Source organism: Rhipicephalus microplus, chromosome 2, assembly GCF_043290135.1.
Source record: "Rhipicephalus microplus isolate Deutch F79 chromosome 2, USDA_Rmic, whole genome shotgun sequence".
In the NCBI taxonomy this organism is placed as follows: Eukaryota; Metazoa; Arthropoda; class Arachnida; order Ixodida; family Ixodidae; genus Rhipicephalus; species Rhipicephalus microplus.
In genome coordinates, this window is record NC_134701.1 from 80,218,674 (window position 1) to 80,242,586 (window position 23,913).

Below are 23,913 nucleotides of genomic sequence, written 5' to 3' on the forward strand. Positions count from 1 at the left end.
TTATTGTGGAGCGGTACTCATTCACTTCATCCTCTTCAATTTCTGCCTTGCTCCTACAACATGTGCATCGATTTGTCGGGTATGAAATACAAGAACTATGATAGCTGAGTTTTCTATGTGACTAACAAATTGTGTAACATCATGTAACAACTAGTCAGGGTACTGAAATTGCGTAACTAGTCATGTGATTAAATATCATGCAATACTCATGGGACTGAAATCGGTCAACTAGTTACGCAACTAGAATAATGCAACTTTGTGTTACCAGTTCCTGGAGAAAGATCGCATAACATCACACACCATCTAGTCACATAACTAAATATTACGTAACATGCAGTCGTGTGACTAAAACTGTGCAACATCACGTAATAGGTAGTGTTCCTGCCGTACACTGAGGTCACTGAAAGCAATGTATTGGAGCACCAGCATGTAGGGACACAAGGTTTCTGATGTCAAATAGATGTTTGTACCATGTTTTGCCATCGATTCAGTTTGTTTGTCTTCAAAGCCGCCATAGTGTAGTCCCTGTTTTTTTTTTTTTTTCTTTTCAGAACCTGTGTTCATGACATCATGGCCAAGCCATCCATGAATCACGTAACAGATGGTCATGTGACATGCTCTCACCTACAACCGTGTAACAACTAGTCACATGACCAAAATCCCAACATCACATAGCAGGCAGTCATGTGACATGTCCAGCCTAGTTTGGCCATGCTTAGTACGACTAGTATAAACTTGGGGTCTCTACCAAAGACTTGACATTACTAACAAAGCCTTGCTAGGTTGAACTCTAGCTCTGCTGATGGTTACAGCCTTGTGCCCCTAGTGCAAGCGATGCACTCCTGTTTCCCAGCGTGTTCAGTGAACTCGATTGCAGCTCAGTAATCGGCAGTTATGTCATTGCTGATAATGGCACAGCGACTGATTTATCATGGGTATAAAAATTAACATTCGGACTGAAACATGCACTGCTATTTGCATTATGCAAAATATTATTGTACAAGGAAATGTTGAATGCTCCATTACAGTTCTCATCTCTCTGAAGCCATCTCGAATACAACATGTGTGGTGCTCTCCAATAGTAAACATCCAAAAAGAGAAAGCGTATGGGGTGTTCTTGCATGAATAAATTAAACAAAGTTAATTAATTAACCATGGTTGTACTAGGACCAGAGATACTTTTTTAGAGCGAAAGCTGCTACGAGATCACAAGAACTGATTTTGACGCTGTAGTTGTCTGCCTTTGCCAGTGTCTATAATGACTGTCGTGTGAAATAAAAAGAAATAAGTATACTGAGGACAGAATAGGAATCGAACCCAGGCCCCCTGCATAGCGAGCCAGTACTCTTACCGCTGAGCTACACTGATGCTTGAAACTCTATTGCAAACTTCATGGTTCAACAAACAGCACATTACTCAGTTCAACAATATTGAGGTATCCCCTCGGCAATCAGCATTCTCTTTTTAAGGAAGTGTTTGCTATTGTACAGTGTTACTTGCAATGTTGGCAGTGTCGTGAAGGCACTATTTGTGAGCAGTTTATCTGATCCTTAAATCTGCCTTCTTGCGAGTTTTGTCGTTTTCTGAATCAAGAGGTACATCACGTAAAGCTCACTGGTGGGCTGGGCAACTCAATTGGCATTCATGAGGACATGCCCAACAAAAATTCATCCACAAGTGTTACCGTTTTCAACTGCTGGCATTTACTCAAGCAATTGCTTACAGTTTGTACCATGATACACAACACCATTACCAGCACAGTATTGCCATGCAAAGTTATCTGCATTTGTACGCGCTTGCTGTGTCTCTACACCACGGGTCTAATGTTGTACCCTAATGGCAGAGTCGGAGCAGACGATGGACTCTGCGAGCAAGCGTGCGACTATGGCGTAGAGCGATGCCCCTGGATATGTGATTGGAACAGAATACGTGCCACTGGTGCAAGGCAGAAAGGGAAGATTTATCTTTCGAGTGATGAGTTGTCTAGAGTACTTCGCATACAGTTATTTTATTGGTTGCCGATTTCCTGCTTATACGCAGTAGATTCAACATTTCTGTCACTATTTGATGAATCGCATGCGTAAGAATTTTTTTACATGAAACTGTCGCTATTGAGCAGCGCAAGCAATGCCGCACAATTTGTCGACTCAATCATTCTTGTTGTCCACCATTACCACCAAAAGAAGCGACTACCGCGGTGCTCCCAAGAAGGCAAATGTGTTAAAGGAACTACGTTACGCCGAGTTTCAGTCCATTCTACAAATTTCGACGGGGTAGCTTCTCATTCTCCACAGAGTGACTCCCGCTCTGCATCTACACTGATTCTCTCCTTGGAACTCCTGACTTCCACGTTCACTCTGCCGTTGGTACACACATAGCCTAAAAGTAACGAAAAATCTTGCTTTGACCATGCCATTGAAATTCAACACAAGCTCATGGCGTCGGACACCTTCAAGCATAGATGTGTGCACGGGGGTGAGAAGGGGGCAGTGGCATAGCCAGGAGGTGGCACACCAGGCTCGTGACCCCCGTTGTAATGATTATTATTATTATTATTATTATTATTATTATTATTATTATTATTATTATTATTATTATTATTATTATTATTTTTGCAGTGGCATACAGAGCCCAAAATGACACTCGACCACATCTGCTGGGCCACCCCCACTTCAGATGAAGGGTGTTCGTCCCCCCGAAAATTTCTGTCTACATTCCTGGGGGAGGGGGGGGTCTGGGATAAATCTTAACTTCTATCTCCCTGAAGGGAAACCCTGCACATGCGTATGCCCTCTAGCCTATGTTTGCATGAATGAACTTCATCCAAGCAAAATGAAATTCTAGTAGTTGAAATGATGCCCGGGATCAGAAGCTCTGAAGCACCTCAACAGCGTCTATTCGGAATTTCGGCTTCTCAATGACGGCACAATTGCGGCAGTAAGAGTTGCGGCAGTAAGTAGCGGTAAATGTCTCAATGCAACTCGTTGCACTGTAGATTGGCTATAGTGTGTTGCATAGTTGGCAACGCACTGGGATAAATTGAAAGCATTCTTTCCAGCATGCATGCCACATTGTCAGAGATGACAAGAGAAGTGAAGAAAGGAGAGCAAGACAAGAAACTGAATGGGTGAGATCCCAAAAGAGAAAAGCTGCGAGGGGAAGGACGAAGTGCACGCGGGGACGCCATATTGGACGAGTGCGTGCGCGAGAAAAATGTTGGCACGACGGAGAAGAGAATGGCGAGTGATAGAGACAGCCTGTGTCCTGTGCCAGGACTGCAACGCGTCGAGATTCGCCCGAGTTGCCACTTCGGCGAGCTACAGTCTTTGCGCTCTTGTCGTCCAGCTGGCGGGCGGTGCATTGAGTGGCTGGGACAGGTCAGCGTCACGCCACCGACCTTCAATGGGTTCGGGTTGGCAGACACCCGTTGGAACCGTCAACCGCGCACGGGCCAGAGGGTCCTGGAACACACATCTTTAGGCGACACACATCTTTAGGCAACACACATCTGGACACCCATCTTTAGGCAAAAGTGGAAGACAAGCAATATTTATATTAATTGGCTTATAAAGCAGAAAAAACAATCAACACAATGTTCTGTTTATAACTTTGATAGTGCAAAATTCAGATGCACTACAAAACTGCACTTCATGTAGAAGCGATATTGGTAAGCCAAGAAATTTTGCTTATTGGTAACCATTTGAACCTTTCTTTTTTAGGGGAAACCATCAAATCCTCGGGGACAATTAGTGTTCGAAGGAGGGCATTGTCACAAATCCTAAGTGTTTAGTTTGTTGTCTTTTTGATTACGTGATGTTACTTTATGCAGCTGGCTGTATTTCGTAGTCATCTTGCATTTCTTCAATCTTTGCTTAGAATTCAAACTAAGTTTATCTTTTGTATTGTGTACATGTATGTGTTATCTCTGGGCTCTAGCATATTCACTTTGCAGAGATTCTATTGTTCAGGGACTTGATGGGAGTGGTGCTGGCTGTGTTTTAATATTCATGTATTGCAAGCATCATTCATTATTCAGGGTACTGCTTCAATTGAGATAAACCTCTGAAAAGCGTCTTTTATTAGGTATTTCTCAAATTCTTTTTTATTCTTATCTTTCCTTAGTTATCTTTGGTGCCCCTTGAAGCATGGAGAAAGTAAAGTGATGAATCAATGTAGACAGATAAATCACATTATGGAAGCTTTATTATCATTAATCTTGGCATAATAGCTTTATTAACTATATTAAAACGGATAATGAAGGTCAAAGTGTCATTTTTAAATTACACGCCAAAATCTTAGCCTGCCGATGCCAGCGTGGCCTCGCTGATTTCGAAGTGTTTCTTTATTTTCCTGCCTTGTTGGCTAAAAAGTATGCTGAAACTCCATGGATTTGCTTCTGGCCCTCTCATTGTTCAACTTGCTTAGTTTTCACTGATTAAGGACTGCATAAGCTTATCGTAGGTGCTGCCCAAATGTACGACGTTGTAGCGAGCAAGTGTGGGAATCACGAGGTAGCATTGTAATTTTGGCATTACGTTTCCAGATTTCCTTCTTTACCAAGCATATTTTCAATGCTATTGTTGTGACTTCGTTATTGTCAAAAGGTGATTTACAAAGATGAGAAAAGTAGTTTTTCTCTCCAGTGTTCCTTCAATGCAGGCATCCCTTTGCCATTTCAGCATCACCACTGAAGAAGTAGGAATTTATATTTCTGTTACCACCATTTAAGCTATTCAGAGTGGCATAGTTTTTGTTACAGCATTTTTTAGGGTATGCTTGCATGTGTAAAGATATGTAAAAAATATTTTTATACAGTTGCAAGGAAGTAGAAAGTGAGCGATTTCGTTGAATGTATATTTTTGGTAACTGCAAACGTATTTAAATAACCTGGCATTGTTTCAATCCCAGATGGGCACAGAGTAAATCTAAAAGGCAGATCGGTGCCGCTTTGGCTCTTAAATTGCCCTGATGACTTTTTTACTGCGGAATTTATTAATAGGTGTCAGTCTCCATTAATTTCTTTGCCATTTCGAATTATGACTCCAGTGGCTGAGTTTTTATAGGAATGAAACACTTGGGACATCATTTAACCATGCATTATGTTAGCAGCTATTATAAGCATTACAAATGGATCACTTAGCTCTAACATGATGCTGTGCATTCCAAAGCACTGTACATTTTCTAATATCTTTAGTTTTTTCACTGTCTTTTAAAAGTACAGCATTTGACCTTTTTTTTTTTGATGAAATAACTAGTGTACCAGTGTTTTGGTTAACTAGATCAGTTCAATTTTTTTTTAGGATGCTAATTTCTTCTGATTACTTATTTGAATGTTTGTTCTAATGATGTATCAAATCATATTCATTTCAGGCACTTTCAAGCTGTATGGTGCAGCTTTGGACCTGATGGACCACCAACAATTTCGTTGAAAAATTGATTTTATTTGCTTTTATTGAATTCTCACATGGAGCCTGATTGATGTTCATTTATTGTTTTGATTAAATGTAGTTGCTATGACAAATTGTTACCATTGCATTATGAGCTAGGTTAACTGCCGCACGCAGGTGGACATTAATAAACATCGATCTGAGTTTTCCAATTTAGGATCAGCTTCTTCAATGACCATATATCGAGCAAGTGTATAAGGTTCACCTGCCGTTCCTTGTTTCATAAATTGCCCTTGAAGCATTTTCAAGAAATATTTAGTGTTGAATAGCATTAGTCTCATTTTGTTTCCCTGGTCTTTTATAATAAGAGCTAGTCACTAGATTTAAATAAGGGTGAAATTCTGAAACACTTGTTGGATTTAAGTATACATATAAGAACCCTAGGTAGGTCTAAGTTTACCCACATTTTTTCGCTTAGACGTGGCATAACTGTGTAGTGACTAGTAAAACTCCATAATTTAATTGGAGTCACCTATCTTGTTTCCCTTGTGCAGCAATGATGGCCAGCATTCCAGCTACTACAGATGGTGGGAAGAAGCCACGTCAGCAAGGCTGCCACCAGTGTTACATGTGTGACTATAGCACTTGTTATATAGGTAACCTAAACAAACATATTCTGGTTCACACTGGTGAGCGGCCTTATAAATGCCACCTATGCCCCCAGAGCTTTACATGCTCTGGGTGCACTGAAAATCCACCTGCTCACTCATATAGGCAAACGGCCATTTTAGTGCCCTTTATACCATCAGAAGTTCCGGCGCAAAGACCACCTCAAAAGACATCAGCAAGGTCAGCATGAATGTCAGTGAACATTTCAAGAACAACTCTCCTGTTGGATCCTTTCTTTTGTTGTTGTAAGAGAACGATTTACTGATTTTCGGGAGCTCTGTAGCATTGCCAAGCTTCGTAGGGCTGCAAAAGACATGAATGGAGTAGTCCTTGCACTGCTTCAGTATTGTCGCCAGGGCATCAAGGTGCCCGCAATTAAATTCTTTGACCACGTTGATATCCTTCTTAATTGCCTCCTTTGCAGAGTTCTTGATCGATCATTCAAACACAATGTGTGCTACGAGCATATGCTCTCCAAAAAAGTTAGGTTCATGATGTTTAGCTGGCACTCCTCTACATGGTCAACTTCAAATCTTTTGTTTGCCGATTACTGTGGCATACTGCAATTTGGTTCTGTGGAATCTCACAAAGAGGTGGAAAGAGCAAGAAAGGGGAACTGACAACCACCTCTTTGTAGCGTATAGCGTCAAGGCCATACAGATTTCTCAGAAACAAAGCATCTCAATTGCCAAAGAATTTATTTCATTCCTGGATCGGGACACTAGGACAGGCACCGACTCTCAAGTGAACATTTTATTGAAGAAACGAAGCATATGTAGATACAGGAAAGCATTAAAAAGATTGGGTTACAATTCTAATCATTTGCGCGACGTGAGATAGTGGATTTTCTTGTCTAACAGATCAAGTGACGGAATGCACGCACATTGCTTGGCTCTCTGGCAGAGAGCAAAGGCCTCGTACATCTCTCTTGGATCTCTTTGACAAAAGTTGACAAGGACCCATAAAAGTTTTTCGTGCACACCTTTCATGAGAAACTTGTATGGGATTCCTTTTGGCTTGGGTACTACATATGGGTCGTTTTTAATTTCTTAAGGTTTCTGCATATATGAACTTTTCTTTGTATTAAGAAACGTTGTCGTGAGCTTGAGAAAGGTTATTGCATATTATTTTTTTTAAAGTGCTTGTATGCTTGCTGGTGAAAGACCTCTTTGTCTAGAGTCAAAGGAAGACTTAAGTGCTTTCTTGTGTGTGAGCTTACAGGAAGGAGTCGGTGTTTTCAAAGGACTGCAAGTTGATGGCTGTGCAAATTGAGGCACCAGTTTGACTGCGAATGGGGGTATTTTTCATGCTCCTTGAGCTTTCATTGAAGTTAATATTGAAATGCAGTTGGTGCCTCCCATCGTCTTGTATAATATTTCTCATGGTATTTTTATTAGAAACCCATCAGAACACTGACCTGTCATGTGTTGTTCATTTAAGATTTGTCTTTCTTATGGAACAACACAGTAGTTTGGTCACACTTGCACAACATTCTGGTGAGGACAGTATGAAATCAGAATCTCAATAAGAATTGCACTTCATTGCACCTTAGGATGCCCAGTTTTAACAGTGCTTTCACAACACTCATACGAGTTCATTCAACCTAGCTTGAGACAGACTTGTTGCCTGCCTATTGACATCCAGTAGATTGCAGCGTAGTTTCCCATAAGCACACACATGGAATGCTTGCCCCATTGTAACGGAAGCTACAATGCATGACACTTAGCCAGGATGGCAATGATTGGTAGTAGTATAAAGATTTGTCTAGACTTTGTCTAGGCTTGCATTCACTCTGTTGCAAGACTAAATTCAACGCAGAAGTTACACTTCACCTTGACCTTTGCCGGCTCACTAATTTAAATCTGCTCGTTAAGTTCACAGCAATCCATTGTTTTATCTGAAACAAATTCTATCTGTGAATATCTGTGAAGAGTGTTGCATTGCATTAAATGAATTTTTTTTTACTTCTTTTTCAAGTTGTTCTGCTTCTGCGTTGCCGCAAATGCCTAGTCGTGATTTTTTACCCATGTATCCTGTTACCGTTGATGCCGTTGGAGTGCAAAATTTAATTCACAAGCTTAAGTTATCCTCTTCTTGTGGCGTAGATGAAATCAACTCAAAGTTTCTAAAAAACACTGCATTGTATTCATCAATTTACTTGTCCTTAATCTTTTCGCAATCTATTCAGACCTCCACTTTGCCGCTTGACTGGAAGGTGGGGAAGGTGGTCCCTCTGCACAAATCTGGTAACACACAGTCTCCTCTCAATTACAGACCAATTTCCCTAACCAGTGTTCCTTGTAAAATGTTAGAACATATAATTTACTCCAACCTTGTCTCATTCCTAGAATCAAATTCTTTTTTTACTCCCTACCAGCACGGATTCCGAAAAAGTTACTCATGTGAAACCCAACTTCTTTATTTTACTAATGACATAGCATCGGCTTTAGATCGCGGCTCACTTGTGCATTGCATTTTTCTTGACTTTCAAAAAAGCTTTCGATAAAGTACCTCACCAATTACTCCTCCTGAAAATTAGTGCCTTAAACATTGACCCGAACATACTTAAATGGATTGAATGCTTTCTGACTAATCGCACTCAGTTTGTAACAACTAATGGCTATAACTCGCCTCTTTCTAAAGTAACATCCGGCGTACCCCAAGGTTCCGTATTAGGCCCTTTACTTTTTTTTATATATATTAATGATCTCCCAGACAGCATTAACTCCGCTATAAGGTTATTTGCAGATGATTGTGTAATTTACCGCGAAATAAACAATGAATATGATAACCAATTTCTACAGTCAGACCTTGACACTGTCTCAACCTGTTGCAATAAATGACTTATGACTCTCAACTCTAACAAATCTAAATGCATGTCAATAACCCGGCGATCTATTTCTCCCCCCTGTACCTACAGAATTAACTCCGTTCCCCTCCAGCATGTCTCTTCATATAAGTACCTCGGCGTTTACATTACCAACAATCTATCTTGGCACACGCATGTTACCTACATCTGTAATAACGCTAACCGAACGCTAGGATACTTACGCCGCAACTTTTCTCGCGCTCCGCTGTCCCTCAAAATTCTATTATACCGATCACTAATTCGCCCAAAGCTTGAGTACGCGTCCGCTAAATGGGATCCCGTGCAGCAAAATTTAATTAACGCGTTAGAGTCTGTTCAGAACCGCTCAGTTCGGTTCATTTGTTCTAAATATTCCCGTACTGCTAGCATATCAGAAATGAAATCTAACCTTGACCTACCCAATTTAACTGTCCGGAGGAAACTGGCGCGACTGCATTTTTTTCATAAGATATTTTTTCACAATCCATCAATGAAGCGAGACCTCATTTCACAACCGTCATACCACTCATCGCGCATTGATCATCAGCATAAGGTTGCCATTCCGTTTTGCCGCACCAAATTCTTTTCAGCAGCCTTCTTACCAAAAACAGCCGCCGATTGGAACCACCTTCCCTCTTCCGTTGTATCAATAACAGACCCTTTGTTATTCAAGACTGCAATTTCTCAGCAATGCTTGTAACTATACGCAGTTTCCATTATCTATCTTTGTCTTGTATGTGCTTGAATTCTTATACATTTTTAGTTGACTTATGTTGCCTTCCTGATTTGCGCATCTGTTACTTGTTTCTTTATTTTGTCTTTTTTTCTTGTGTGTTATATATGTTGTACCCACCCCCTCTGTAATGCCCTACGGGCCCTGAGGGTATTCTAATAAATAAATAAATAAATAAATAAATAAATAAATAAATAAATAAATAAATAAATAAATAAATTCCAAAGCAAAACAATAAACGAAGCCACAAGTGTGTTTGAAGCCGCCTGCACGAAGACTAGGCAAGTCCGTGTACTACCCATCAGTCTCATGGTGACTCAACGATCGTGGCACCATATTTTCCTCTATTAAGTATTGTAGGAAACTGTGCTTTGCAGTGCTGATCAGACTCAAGTAAGCCTTCTCACAATGAGAATAATCATCTCTAGAATTGCATTTTGACATTGACAGCTAATTCGCTTGAGATATATGTGAATTAACATCAATGTAGTTGCATTCCATTAGTGCCTGTCTTTTTCTTTTGTTTTTGCACAGGAGTTGTATTGCGACACTGTTGTAGGTCATTATTTGGTAAAATAGAGTACAGATATATAATGCTTGTATGTGCAGCTATTGTTGTGAGAATTGAGGCAAAAAGTATAGTACCTTTTTCAGAGTTCTGAAATATTGTATTTACCCAAAAAATGACAAAGTGCATATTGTACGTTTATTTTTTGGGGCATTTCAACTTATACAAATGTGGGAAATCCGAAGGGACATGACAATATACTCAGATGCAACCATTTAGGTTTCTTTCTGTCCTTGTGTTCACTGCAGTGTTTTGTGCAACATATATGTGATGCTCTTGAGACAGCATACCTGTTGGTTTCAACTGTGGTGTTTTTGGATATATTGCACGCTTGTAACTCAGAGTCCCAGCTCCTTGTGCGATTTTTGAACCACCTCAAAGGCAATGTGCTGCGGAGACTCTTTGACGTATATTGATGCTCATACACTCATTGGTGGTCGCCCAAGTGTCGTTGAAAATTCACTGTCAGGGTAAACTGATTCGTGTAGTCCCAGCTGCAGGAACTGAATATTCTATAATGTTCTGAAGGCTACAATTTTAGCTGCTAATGTTATTCATGTTCATGTTGCAGTTGCCACAATAGCACTTGTTGATACTGGGGCTATTGTTTCTGTCATTTACGAGAATATTTGCTGTAAGCTAGAAAAAGTGACTACCTGTATTTATGATGTGGTGCCTTCTACTGCTAGCGCGCAGCATATAACCTCTGGCTGTGTGTACATCATGTGTTCTCATCCAATACCTACCGTACATTATAGAGTTTTTTGTGCTGCCGTCATGTGTTCATGACCTTGTTCCAAGTTGAAACTTTCTGTCGCATTATAACACTCATTGACTGCTCCGAGAACGAAGTATTGCTTTTCTCCTGTAACTTTTTATTTTTATTTGTATGACTCCCTCACTCATTATTGATACAATCACAATAAGATGGCAGTTGTTACCATGTCGTGATGCTGCTTTAGTGTTTGCACCATGTGGCATGTTTGTTCAGGGCAAGTCTCTTTACTGTTGGACTGTGTAAACCAATGTGCTGCTCACTAACTTGTGCCTGTACACAGCACATTCACTGATTGCAACAGTGTTTGTCGCCGTTAACCCTTTACGGTCTGTTGTCGGGCCCACCTGACACTGCAGCGCGGCCGCAGCAATTCGTGCTCGGGCATTGCTGGACAAATTTTTTTCATAATTAGTTCACGCATATATTTGCAGTACATGTATATAAAAGTAAGTAAACTAATTTTATTTGAGCTCCGAGTCTGTTACTTCTATATCAGACTAGACGGTAGGGCGGTAAAGGTTTCGGACCACGAAAGGCTAAAGAATAATTGACACAAAAATTTGATGTCTTAGTTTTTAAGTTGCTATATTTAGCTAGCAACCGACTTATCACAGCGGAAAACTTCATTTGCTTGAGCGTGGAATGGCGAATTATTATGGCACCCAGTTATAACTTTGGTTTTAGAGAGCACCTAGAGAGGGTGGGACTCGGTGTAGTTTTTGTTTAAACACTTCTGGCCTTGTGTGCACACAATGCAGTGATACACTCGCCACACATATCGTGTACACGTGAGCACCACGTTAACAACTGCAGGATGGCATGTGCAAGGAGAATGGCAGCCGACACGCACTCGTGTTTAAATTGTAACCAAGTTGGACTTTACATCTTGAAAGGCTCCATGTCGTACGCACTTAAATGGCACTGATCACTTTAAAATTAATTTTAAACGTGTTGTAGGCAATACTAGTCACAGATATTTTGTAGGTGGCATGTGTGTGTTCACAGAAATCTATTCCACTAGTCGGTCTCACCTTCAAGATTTTGTCAGTAGTCCTTTAATGACATAAGGTCTAGCACTGCAGTGACTGTCGGCAAGACTCAATCATTCTCGCTAGCGATTGCGGCATGACCCTTTGTCTTGATCTTCCAGGTGCTCATGCAGGGGCACATTTGCTCCATGATAGAGCTAATAAGTTATGCATTCCAATGATAAAATTAATTGGAATGTCTCTTATAAAATTTTTGGCACAATTGAAATCCCTAAAGAATGTGATATACATTAGATTTTGATGTTTAGGTGCTCAGAGGTACTAGAATTAATGTTTATTTTCTGTACTGTATGCATCAACAGTTGGTACATTTTCGATTAGGGGACTTATCATGACAATAGAAATGGTGCTGGTTGTATTTGTAGTGTTTCTTATTGTCTTTTCAGACTTTTGCTTGATTTCACTTAGTAAACAGTTCTGCCTATTTTGTCTGTGCAATCACAGCTATGCTAATGAATTTTAATTCAATTTTTTTTAAAATTAAATTTTGGGAAAATCAGGTTTCATTGTAAAACTAGTATTTTACAGCACTGTAATATTGGTGTTTGTATTGTGTGTATCTCATTTCATCTATCTGTGTTTTCAAAAACTTAAATTTTGCACTGACAATTGACAAGTTTTCTCATTCGTAGCACAATTTTCTGTCATATTTTTCATAATGAGTGGCGTTAAATGTTTTGATAACATGGTATGTTGTAGGAGGAGGTGAGGATTGAACTTTATTCGCAGAAACCAGCAAGTTGGGGTGGCTGGGCCTGGGCTTCCCACGAGGGGGACACCCTGTGCTTCCCTTGACGCCACCGCATGAGCATGCTGAAAAGGCAAATTTTTTACAGCATGCACACAAAACTTACAAACGAAGACTTGAAGACAGAGAGCCTTTGTATTAAGGGGCTCTCAGGGAAAGAAATTCTTCACACATTTAGTGTGATGAATTACATCGAAGTTGTCTGATTTCAGTGGCAATTAGAGTTAAACTAGAAAATGTGGAAGCATGTTTTGGCAGCTGGACTCCTCTGGAGAAGGTTGGTCAACGAATGGTGCCTGTGGATAAGCCAGCAATGGCTTACCGTACATTCACGGCTCCATTGCACTGCCCAATCCTTGCAGTACAAATGCTCAGATTTAAGCATTTAAGTCGTTTAAATGTACACATCTTATTTAAAGCATAGTTTCTTCGTGCTTGTAAAGAGGCCAGCTGAAAAATAATATACTTTCAGGTTTTTCATGAACAAATTGTTTAGCATTGGCCAATGAGATGAACATGAGCTGTGCGTAAAGGGAAAATAAATGCCGATGCTTTAAGCAGTGCTCAGAACAGCTCGAAAAGTACACAGCTTGCTTATATGTCTACCAGGTTGCTTTGTACAGATGTAATCACGTTACACATGTATTGGACTAATCAATCCCATATTGGAGGCTTTTGGTTACATTGGCATGATGGTGAAAAGTAGAGCAGTCTAAATCTAGTAGGCCAACCTGTGCTAGTAGGCATGAACATGAATTAGTTGGCAAACCTGCACCCAATACGCACATATGTACCACCACAAGCACAATGATGGCTATAAAAATGCTTGTCAAATGGTAAGTTTCACGTCTAGAAAAGTGTCTGCCCTTTATACACTCGTCATTGTACATTGCAGGGTAATCAGTGGTGCTTCAGTAAGTTCTAGAAAATACACAGCAACATTACTGTCCTCTGATAGCACTGCGAAAGGTACCAAAGGAAGCAGGTTAGCATCGTCTTTGTAAGGTTGGCCTTCTAGATTGGCATAGTGAAAAACACCTCATATTTTTGTACCACGTAAGTGCTGCTAGTGGTGCATGAAAAAAACTCTACTCCTTTTGTGTGGGCTACAATTCTGCTGAGCTAACCTGTTGCTTTCTTCATTGTACACAGAATACAAAATAATTTGTTAAATTTACTGACACGATATTTCGTTACAAAGCAGAGTGTGTCCAAATCACATGGTTGCAACTCTATCAAAGTGTATATAAACAGTGCTAGATCAGGATCTTGGTGTGAAGCCTTCGAGTGTTTTTATGTTTTAGGCAAAAATGAGAAATGACCCTGTACTGAAAAAGATAGCTTTTAAAAAGCCGTAGTGTTAAAGCAAAAGTGATATGATGAGGAACTATAGTTTAACAAGATTCGTGTGGTATGTGCTGTGAAACGAAAATAGCTACTAGCGTGAAGACTAATTGTGACTACGTAGCTGGCTTGAAATTCAAGTGCAATCCAGAATTGTAGGCCTAATATTTATGCTTATTGGTAATTTTTCCTCCCTGTTTCTTTACAGGTTTGTCACCAAATATCAAGAGAGACTGATGTCAGTGTTTGATGAGAAACCTTTCATCGTGAACTCCTGCTGCCTAGATTTTTTTTTCAGTGTAACATTATTTTTTTAAGCGGTTGCATGTCTTAATAGTCTTGCATACTTGTGCCTGATCCCTTTTGTGGTTTTCTTTTTATGCAGCAGTATTTCATCTTTTCTGTTTTTCTCTTGTGCTATTTGTTCTCTCTATAGGTTGTAGCATCATTACTTCTTTGTGCCTTTTTGTTATTACTTTGATATTACTGTGTTCTGCTTAGGTGCTCCTAAAGAGTGGAGTTCATAGCATTCGCTTATCTACGTATTTCAACCATTACTTAACAATATAACTACTGAAAATCAGAAAAATCAGTGAAAAGTGTCTTTTAGTAAACGCTGCCCGAATTTCGTCTTCTTTATATTATTTATTCACTTTGGCCTTTATTTGTACATATGCCGGGCCATGTCCAGGTTCTTTCTATGGGAACTAAAGTAGTTTTGGGGGATCCACCAGATGTTGGTTCGTCAGTGAACACTTGGGGAAGGCCACTCGCGATGTAATTAGTGACAGCTAGAGGCAGTTCACATTAACAATGATAGATGAATTGTAATTTAGCAAAGCTGACCGTGATTTCAGGTACATGCAGTGGTACATGCAGGGAGTAGAGTTCGCAAACTCGGTTAACTGTGTTGACATCATGATAACGTGCATTTTGGCGGGGCTGGTTTGCAGATGCTGAGCAACAAAAGCGTCAAATATGTTATGTATGTTTGCTGGCACAGGGGTGCAGAGAGTGTTGAGAATGTGTGCCACGGAAATGAAAAGCATCTCTTTTGCGATGGATCAAAATTGGATCAGTATGTCTTCATTGCTATTAGTTTTTATGAAAGTAGAGCTGCCATGACAGCTAGTATTACTGGTTAGAATATTTCATTATAGCTATATGGCCCTTACTTTATGGATACCTATTGTATGGTTAGCTAAAATGAACCTGTATATCGTTGACCTGGTCCTCCTAGTAATTGCATTGAGGTAATCTCTGAGGTTTACCAGCTATGCGTTGTTTCTCATTTTGCCTTCAGCAGATTTTCAGGAACTTCTATTTATCAGCATAACTTTCATAAAATTTGTGAGGCACTTCATAATTGACTGTAATTTTTAGATCTCAAAAGGGGAAAATGCAAAAACTGTTTAAAGTTTAGATGCGTGCACTAAGGACTCTTAGGTAGTTTTGAATCATTCTACACTTTTTCAGTATGCCATAAGCTGTAAGCGTTGAGTGCTGTTGTGCGGAACTGCATAATTTAACGGGCTCCTTCAACACTTTTTCAGCATAGTCAGAAAACGCTGCCAATCGACAGTCGAGGGTCCGGAGAACACGCAGGCCGAATAATATAGTGCAACATGTGGCCTCGAATTTACAATAAATTTTGAGTTGGCTAAATATCGCTTTCTATTCTCACAACAAAGGACACTGTAGGTTCAAAATTACTACGTCCCAGGCCTGGTACTTATCAGCCATTGGACGATTTGAGCTTGGCCTGCTTGGTCAATACTGGGCCTGCGGCGGGAGGCTGCAACTTGTCCACCCGTGTACGCAATCGCACTGAGAAGCTGTACATTCGAAGAAAAAAAAAAAAGAAAAAAGTGCCCAAAGCCACGAGGCGCATTTTATGCATTTTTTCCCCCCATGTCATTCCTCCTTGGTTAGCTTCCAGCCCTTTTGTCGGGATGAGAGAAGAGGGAATACGATTGAGCATGCGATAAATTTTTGTATCTCCACTCTTACTGGATGGATCCCGGAACATTTAGTGGCGGTGAATTTGTAAGGCAATAAGCTTCTTTAGTGAATCCATTTCATGGGTACTTAAAAAAGTGTTGCAGAACCCCTTTAAATTCATACTTTTATTTAGTGAAGCCCCACCGCGGTAGTCTAGTGGCTAAGGTACTCGTCTGCAGACTCACAGGTCGCGGGATCAAATCTCGGCTGCGGCGGCTTCATTTTTGATGGAGGCAGAAATGCTGTAGGCCCGTGTGTTCAGATTTGGGTGCACGTTAAAGAACCCCAAATCGTCGAAAGTTCCGGAGCCCTCCACTACAGCGTCTCTCACAAGCATATGGTGGTTTTGGGACGTTAAACCCCACATATCAATCTTCTTAAGTGAACAGCAATACCTGTGTAACCTAGCCAGTTTTTTTTTTTTTTTTTTTTTTTGTGCAGGATTGAAGTCCTCAAGTCAGCAACTACAGACAAATTCAGTGAACTCATCGACTACATCGCATTCAGCGACTACAGACGATAAGAATCTGCGCCAGGTGCACCGCCACCGCTGTGACCACTGTGATTATGGAACTGACAAATCGTCTGCTATGAAGGTACACATCAGGGTTCACACTGGTGAGCGGCCGTACAAGTGCCACATATGCTCCAAGCGCTTCACCCAAACATCCTCATTGAAGACTCACCTGTACGTTCACACCAGCAAGCGACCGTACGAGTGCCACTTGTGCCCCCAGAGCTTCAAGCAGAAGTCTGTACTGCACGGTCACGTCCGCGGTCATACGGGCAAGCGACCGTATCCGTGCTCATTGTGCCCAGAGACGTTCTGGAAGAAACACTACCTTGAAAAACACGAAAGTCAGCATGAACGTTAGCGACAATCTTAAAGCAGTCTGTCTTGTTTGGGTATTTTTTGGTATAGGATCAGTTGGCTCATTATTGGAGAGCTCCGTGGCAGTGCTGAGTTGTGGAGAACATCAAATGTTTTGGTCTAGTAGTAACAGCATTGCTTCATAACTGTCGCTACGGTATTGGCGTGCATGCAGACAAGTGTGGTTACCATGCTGAACAACCTTGTTCTGTGCTTTAGCTTCTTAACTGACCAGCCAAATGTGCTATATGTTTTAATCTCAGGGATAATTGTGTGTTTGTATTGATTAGCCAGCATTGACATGTGTGTCTTTTGTAAAAGCCACTGGAAAGCACATCTCCGTCCAATACCATCAATCCCATAAGCGTACCTGAATCGAAAATCGACGTGCATGTCAGGTATGTTCAGTGGTGTTCTTGTTCTGGGTCCTTGATCTATCACGCGGTCATTTTCCTTTTATTCATGCAGACGACTACCTATTTCTTTGCAATAAGAGATGTCTGTGTAAGGAAAACCTATTGATGTTTTTTAATGTTTGTTTGCTTGCATGTAGAATTGTCCTGCTTGGCTGGAGTACAAGAAATATTTTGTCTTGTGTATAAGTTAAGCTGTAGTGTGATGTATTTTATAATGTCTACAGTGTGGACATGTAACTGACTGCTCATAATCTGTTGTGAATGAGAACGTTTTCTCGTTGCAACACCCACTTTTCCTAGAACTGTTCTGAAGTGCAATAAGGTCATCCACTGCTCCTGTACATTATTGTTGTTTGTATATTATATCTTCAGTATTCTGTATAATGAATACATCAGTACACTTTTATCACACTTGTTCTGATGTTTCCCTTATCAAAGAAACGAGTAAAGTTCTGGTCACACTTTCACTACACCCTTCTAGTAAGGCATAAATAATTAATACGAAGGGTAGTGTTTCTTGTCATAAGCATCCCATGGTGCCTTGCTTATGGTGATGCTTATTCTATATGAAATGTTTTTTAAAAACACCCTTACCATATCGTCTATGTTAATGGCTGTAGGCATGGGCTGCTGTGATAACTTAGTGTTGTTTTAGGCTCTAAATACTGACTTATACTAATTCCAGTCTCGAACATTTCATAGCTTCAGTATATTTTCTGGCGAATTTTTCAGAAGTGCATTTTAGCACTGACTGCTTTAGGTTGACATTACCTTAAATTAATTGATAAATCAATGTGTGCAGTTCGTGTGTCTTTTTTAAATGAAAATGTGTGGTTGCATTGTTGTAGGATGCAGAGATTTATACACTAAAACAGTGTGCAGTTGCAGACAGTCTTGATGTGCAGCTGTTTTGAAAACGAACGAGTTGAAAATGAAAGTGACTCGGTCTTGGTTGTCAAGAATTGTAGCTGCGTGTGCTTGACCCCAGTAGTGACCGCACTTGTGCAGTAGGGTGAATGGCTTGTGAGCAGTGGCAGAGTGATGATGCCCACCACGCCGAGTCAACTGGAAAACTTCTCCCTGTGCGATTTAGTTGCTTGGGGTTAGTTCTTGAAAAAGCCCTTGTCATCGCAATGTCATGATCTTGATGTCAGCACAATGTGATTACCCTGACTGTGGTGACGTTACTGTTTTCAGCGACATTATAATTGCTCTCTCGAATGCTATGTTAGCATAACTTTTTTTTTCAACTAGTGGCAACAAGTTGCATTACAGTTTCTCTGCATTCCAAAAACAGTACCCTCTGCAGTACGTACCAAATCTGGCTTGGTCTGGTTAGTAACCACTTAATTTTCATTATTTAAGAAGCCAGGATATATATGCAAGACATTAAGCTTGTTACTACTGGTACACAGGGCATCATATTTTGTGCCTCGTAGCAATGAAGTGCGCTATAATAATGCATATGAACAAGTTTCCCATTGCAAAGTATGCTTTTTCTTTATGTTGCTAGTAACGGATTTTTTTTTGGAAGGATTGGGCCTGCATTTGATCTCATTTTTGTGATGTGCCAAAGATCATTTCTTTTTTAAGTTTCTTTTTTGGATGCTCAAAATACGGCCCCATGCTCATTTTGGGGATGTATTTATTGCCAAAGCAGCGAATGCTGTCATTTGTACGAGCGGTGTGCTTCATTGTCTTGTGGGAGTCTGCTTAATTTGATCTATTCGACAATTTTATCAATCCCACAAGAATAGTGTTCTAACTGTTCTTTTATACTGCGAGATTTTAAAAACTCTTGCCTTGTTGCATCATTAGTTTTTATTTGCCTTGTTTAGGCCACTTATGTGAAGTGCCCTGACTGGCCAGTGAAGTGTGATTTGCAACATGTTGCAGAGAAACTGAATAAAAGCAGTGATCAAATTTACATGCAGGGTTTACTGTGTTGAGCTGTGCACAGCCTCATGCCATGTGCTTTGTAAGCAGGTGTCATGATAAAAAAAGTCTGCACAAGCAGACCATGCAAACATACCATGGGCTCGAACGCGTGGAGGTCAGACACCGCGTATCATTGTATGGCTGAGTTCTACCAAAGCAAAGCAAAATTCTTGTAGTTGAGGTGATACTTTTGATTTTGGCCTTTAAACGACATTCATCAGACAATTCACAAATTACTTTCCTCTATGATGGCACAGTTAACTGTTTATATTTGCTGAAGCTAGTGGCTGTTATAGACCCCTTGCAAAAACGATGGCAACACTTGGCGGCGGTGTCCATGGTAAATGAAGAAACGACTACAAAAAGTGTGCGTCTGCCAGGCTCGGTTCTTTTCTATTCTGCCTTAGTTATGGCAGCGGCGTCCCACGCGTTTCTACGCTGAAGTTGTAGCTGCGGTCGCAGGAGCGCTCTCTTGTCGACATGCTTCAGTAAAACCCGGCTAGCCTCTCTTCATTTGGAGACAGAGGGCAAAAAAGATCACTTTCTCACCCGTTCATGCCGAAAACAAACGTGTGGTACGCCGCTGCAATAACGAAGGCGGGATAGCCAAAAATAGAGACCGGCAGACGCATGCTTTTTGTTGTCTTTTCTTCCTTTACCATGGACGCCACCGCCCAGTGTTGCCGTAGTTTTTGCAAGGGGTCTATTTACCTCATCATAGAATATTGTGCAGTTTTTATAATAAAGCATGTTGGGAAAAAAAATGGCGAAATTTGTTTCAGCTTGCACACTAACTTTTTGGGCCAAGGTTGGAAGACACGAGATACTTGTTTTAAAGAGCTTTAAAGATTGATTGACTTGTGGGGTTTAACATCCCAAAACCACGTTATGATTATGAGAGATGACGTAGTGGAGGGCACCGGAAATTTCGACCACCTGGGGTTCTTTAACGTGCACCCAAATCTGAGCACACAGACCTACAACATTTCCGCTTCCATCAGAAATGCAGCCGCCACAGCTGGGATTCGATCTTGCGACCTGCGGGTCAGCAGCCAAGTACCTTAGCCACTAGACCACCGCTGCGGGGCGAGCTTTCAAAGAAGAAAAAAAGTATCATGTATAGTGTGTGGTCAATTATATAGCATTTGTAGCTCTACAAACTCTGTTATGGCAGCAAACAAGTCGGGAGCTGTGAAAATCTGGCGTTAGGCAATATAAACTCGAATGGTATCCAGTGGCAAGTGAGCTCTTTGAGGTGACGGTGGGCAATGTGAGAAAAGCTTCAAGCAGGGGAAAGGCTTACTGGACTCGGTGCAGTAGGAGTGTATGAATAATCAGGATTGATAAGGTGTTAAGAAATGGAATTTAAGTTGACCTAAAGTTGACTCACATGAGAAATAAGGTTGATTAAATGTGAATGAACGAGCTAACGGTGCAAGTATATGCAAATGAATCCCAAGTAAATTAACAACTCAGCAACCAAGTCTGGGCATGTAAAACCAGTGGTGGTGTCTAGTGCACCTGAAAAGGAACATGCAGTGTCAAATTCAACAGCTGAGAATACCGAATTGATTCAATAGTGACTAGATGCCTTGTTATTAGCTAATGAACTCAATCGTTCAAGTCTAGATAAGTAGCATTACATTAAATATAGATTTCAGAAGATAACTTTTTAAAGGTTGCAGTGTTAGTGGAAAGATGATGTGCAGAGAAATACTAGTCTTCGATGTCTTATGGAGAAAATACTTGCTAAACAAAAAAGCATGTAATAAATGGCTAGCTCTAAACTCCAGTGCAATTCAGAACTTCATAAAATATACTAGCAATATAGGCCTGATAAGATGGCTCATTAACAATTTGTGCACTTCTTTCTCTTCTTAGGTGCATGTCGACAAATATCAAAGTGACCGTTGGGTGAAAGCATTACAGTGCCATATTCTGCTGTCTGAATTTTTTAAAGTGTATACAACGCAACATAATTGCTGTAGCTTGTAGTCACCTTGCCTCTGAATAACTGATCATTTTAGTGGTTTGTTTGTGCACAGTATGATTTGATGCTTACCTGTTGGGCTGATATTGCACTATTGTTGTTTAGGCATTTAGTATGTGCAATTGAGTGTACTCCAATTCTTATGTACTGCAAACATTATTCATTGCTAATGCAACTGCTTCAAGGCAGCAAAATTACTGAAACATAGTCCTTGATTCTCTAAGGACTTTTTAAACTTATGTTTTTATTTCCTTGTTCTATTGGTCGTCTTTGGTGCGTATTTTAGCTGTTAGCACTAAAGAAATGAAAGCAAGTTTGTCATTCTTCATGCTACGCAGAGAGTAGCACGCATTCCAGTGTACTGTTCCTTTAGGGCATGCTTATAGGCACAAACAGATCCCAGTACTACTAAGGTGCTATAGCTACACGGCAGAGGCCAAGGTATGATGAGGAATATCTATTATAATTACATCAAGTGTGTTTCATTCATGTCGTCCTTTAGCAGTCACACACACATATATATAGTTGCAAAGCACTGGCCAGCTGTGCTATGCTTCATAAATGGTCTTCAAGGCATTTTCATGAATAAATAATAGAAATTAAAATCTCTCTCATTTCATTTCTTTCCAATATCCTGACTATGTCTACATTGTCTGCATTTTGAAAGGGGTAAATGAAAAAAAACTAAAAAGCAGCACTTTAGTATGCAATGTTGTTTTTTGTGTGCAGCGTCAAGGTTTCTCACACGTCTAGCTACTAAAGATGGCAAGAGGCCACATCAGGGGCGTCGCCACCGCTGTGCATACTGCGACTATGAAACCGATCAATCATCAGATCTGAACAAACACATCAGGGTTCACACGGGCGAACGACCGTATCAGTGCCACCTGTGCCCACAGCGCTTCACGCAAGTGTCCGCATTGAAGAGACACCAGCGCCTCCATCCCAGCAACCAACTGCATAAGTGCCACTTGTGCTACCAGGGCTTCACAGACTCATTCACATTGGTTTCTCACATGCGCACTCACTTGGGTGATCAGCCATACCAGTGCCCTTTATGCCCTGAAATGTTTGGGTGCCAGGACTACCTCGAAAGACACTTGTGTGAGCATGAGCACCAGTGACCCTTTCAAAGCAAGTTCTCCTGAATGAGCTCTTCTTTTTTTTAGACTCTTTTAATTGCTCACTGCAGAACAGTGTGGCAGAGTTGAGTCTTGAAGAAGAGCGACATTAGAACTTTGGGCGGGGTAGCAATAGCATTGAATGTATCATATTTTGTATCATATTTATCAGTTGGGATGAATCGATAGCAAACATTATCCACAGTAGCAATCTAATTGCCACTTCCAGATCATCTTCTCCTGACCCACTCCTGCTGTGATCTGCATTTAATTGTCCTTCTCCACGGTCACCCAATAAAGTATATCCATTCTCTTGTTTCTATTCTTGACCATGTTGGCTGAGTGCAGTATTTTTGGGTTTGGACAGGCCTATGATGTAGCTCTTCTCGACAAAGTAATTTCCAAATTAGGGCTCCCTAGCTTTATCCTATGCTCAATTTCCACCTACTTAGCCGGTTTACAGCAGTGCAGAATAACTCAGTGGTGGTGGTGAGGATTTTTTCCACTAATCACTGTTATGCCAAAAAGCAGTGTGCCAGGCCCACTACTATTCCTCATTTTTGTAACATAACTTATGTAATAGGCGCCCTCATTGATATCTACCTCTCCACTGGCGGCTATAACTTTTAACATTGTCTGCCGTGCTGGTATAGTAGTTATGGTGCTCGGCTGATGGTCACAGGTTTGATGCCGGCCACGGCAGTCCCATTTCGATGGAGGCAAAATGGTAGAGGACCGGGTACCGTGCTGTGTAGGTGCACGTTAAAGAACGCCAGACGGTCACAATTTCTGGCCCTCCAATATTGTACCTCATTGTGGTTTTAGGACGTTAAATACTAGGTATTAATATCATAATTTTTAACTTTATTGCAGTCAATGATACTGCAATAGTAACTCTACTCTGATGCATCTTTGCTGCTTCTCAAGTTTTTTTTTATTCCATTGGCCCCTTGACTGAATTAGGCGTGTCTTAGAATGACAACCATGAACACCCTACATAGTGGCTGAAGGGATGGCCGCCACCATAGATCAGGGGTAAAGCATCGAACGCGTTATTCAAAGGTCGCAGAGTCAGTCGCTGCTGGCGGCAAATTATTTTTTAATCCACTTTTCTTTCTTCATATTTACATTACAATTGCTTCTAATAAACTCCCCTATACTTTCCTTGGCATTATTGTCTGTTATTTCTCATTAATACTAAACTATAACAAGCATATAACCAACACTGCCTGTGTTGCTTTTAAAAAAAACTTATGACGCCAAAAGCTTAAAGTGGTGCTGACACCATTTTTCCGAGATGTGTTTACACTACTATGCAGATCTCCTGTATACAGAGATGGCTCTTAGCAATTTTCAGTTTGAGCAAATGCTACTGAGATACTTTATTTTGATATTAAAGTCACTTTTTCCGTGGCGCACCTACTGACATCGACACTAGCTCGACACCAGAAT

The 23,913-nt window shown here is 40.7% G+C and overlaps 2 long non-coding RNA genes across 2 annotated transcripts in view; one reads left to right on the forward strand and one right to left on the reverse strand.

Annotated features, from left to right (window-relative positions):
- LOC119169458 (uncharacterized) overlaps positions 1–6,189 on the forward strand; it is a 29,652-nt gene extending 23,463 nt beyond the window's left edge. The window contains exon 3 of the long non-coding RNA XR_005109616.2: positions 5,371–6,189. This is a non-coding gene — a long non-coding RNA (uncharacterized LOC119169458). The remainder of the gene's footprint in view (positions 1–5,370) is intronic.
- LOC142796299 (uncharacterized) lies at positions 1,993–19,983 on the reverse strand. Its single transcript, XR_012893717.1, has 3 exons — positions 19,445–19,983; positions 16,812–16,951; positions 1,993–3,474 (listed from the first exon to the last, which is right to left on the reverse strand). It is a non-coding gene; the product is annotated as an uncharacterized LOC142796299 (long non-coding RNA).
- Between the last annotated feature and the right edge of the window lie 3,930 nt (positions 19,984–23,913).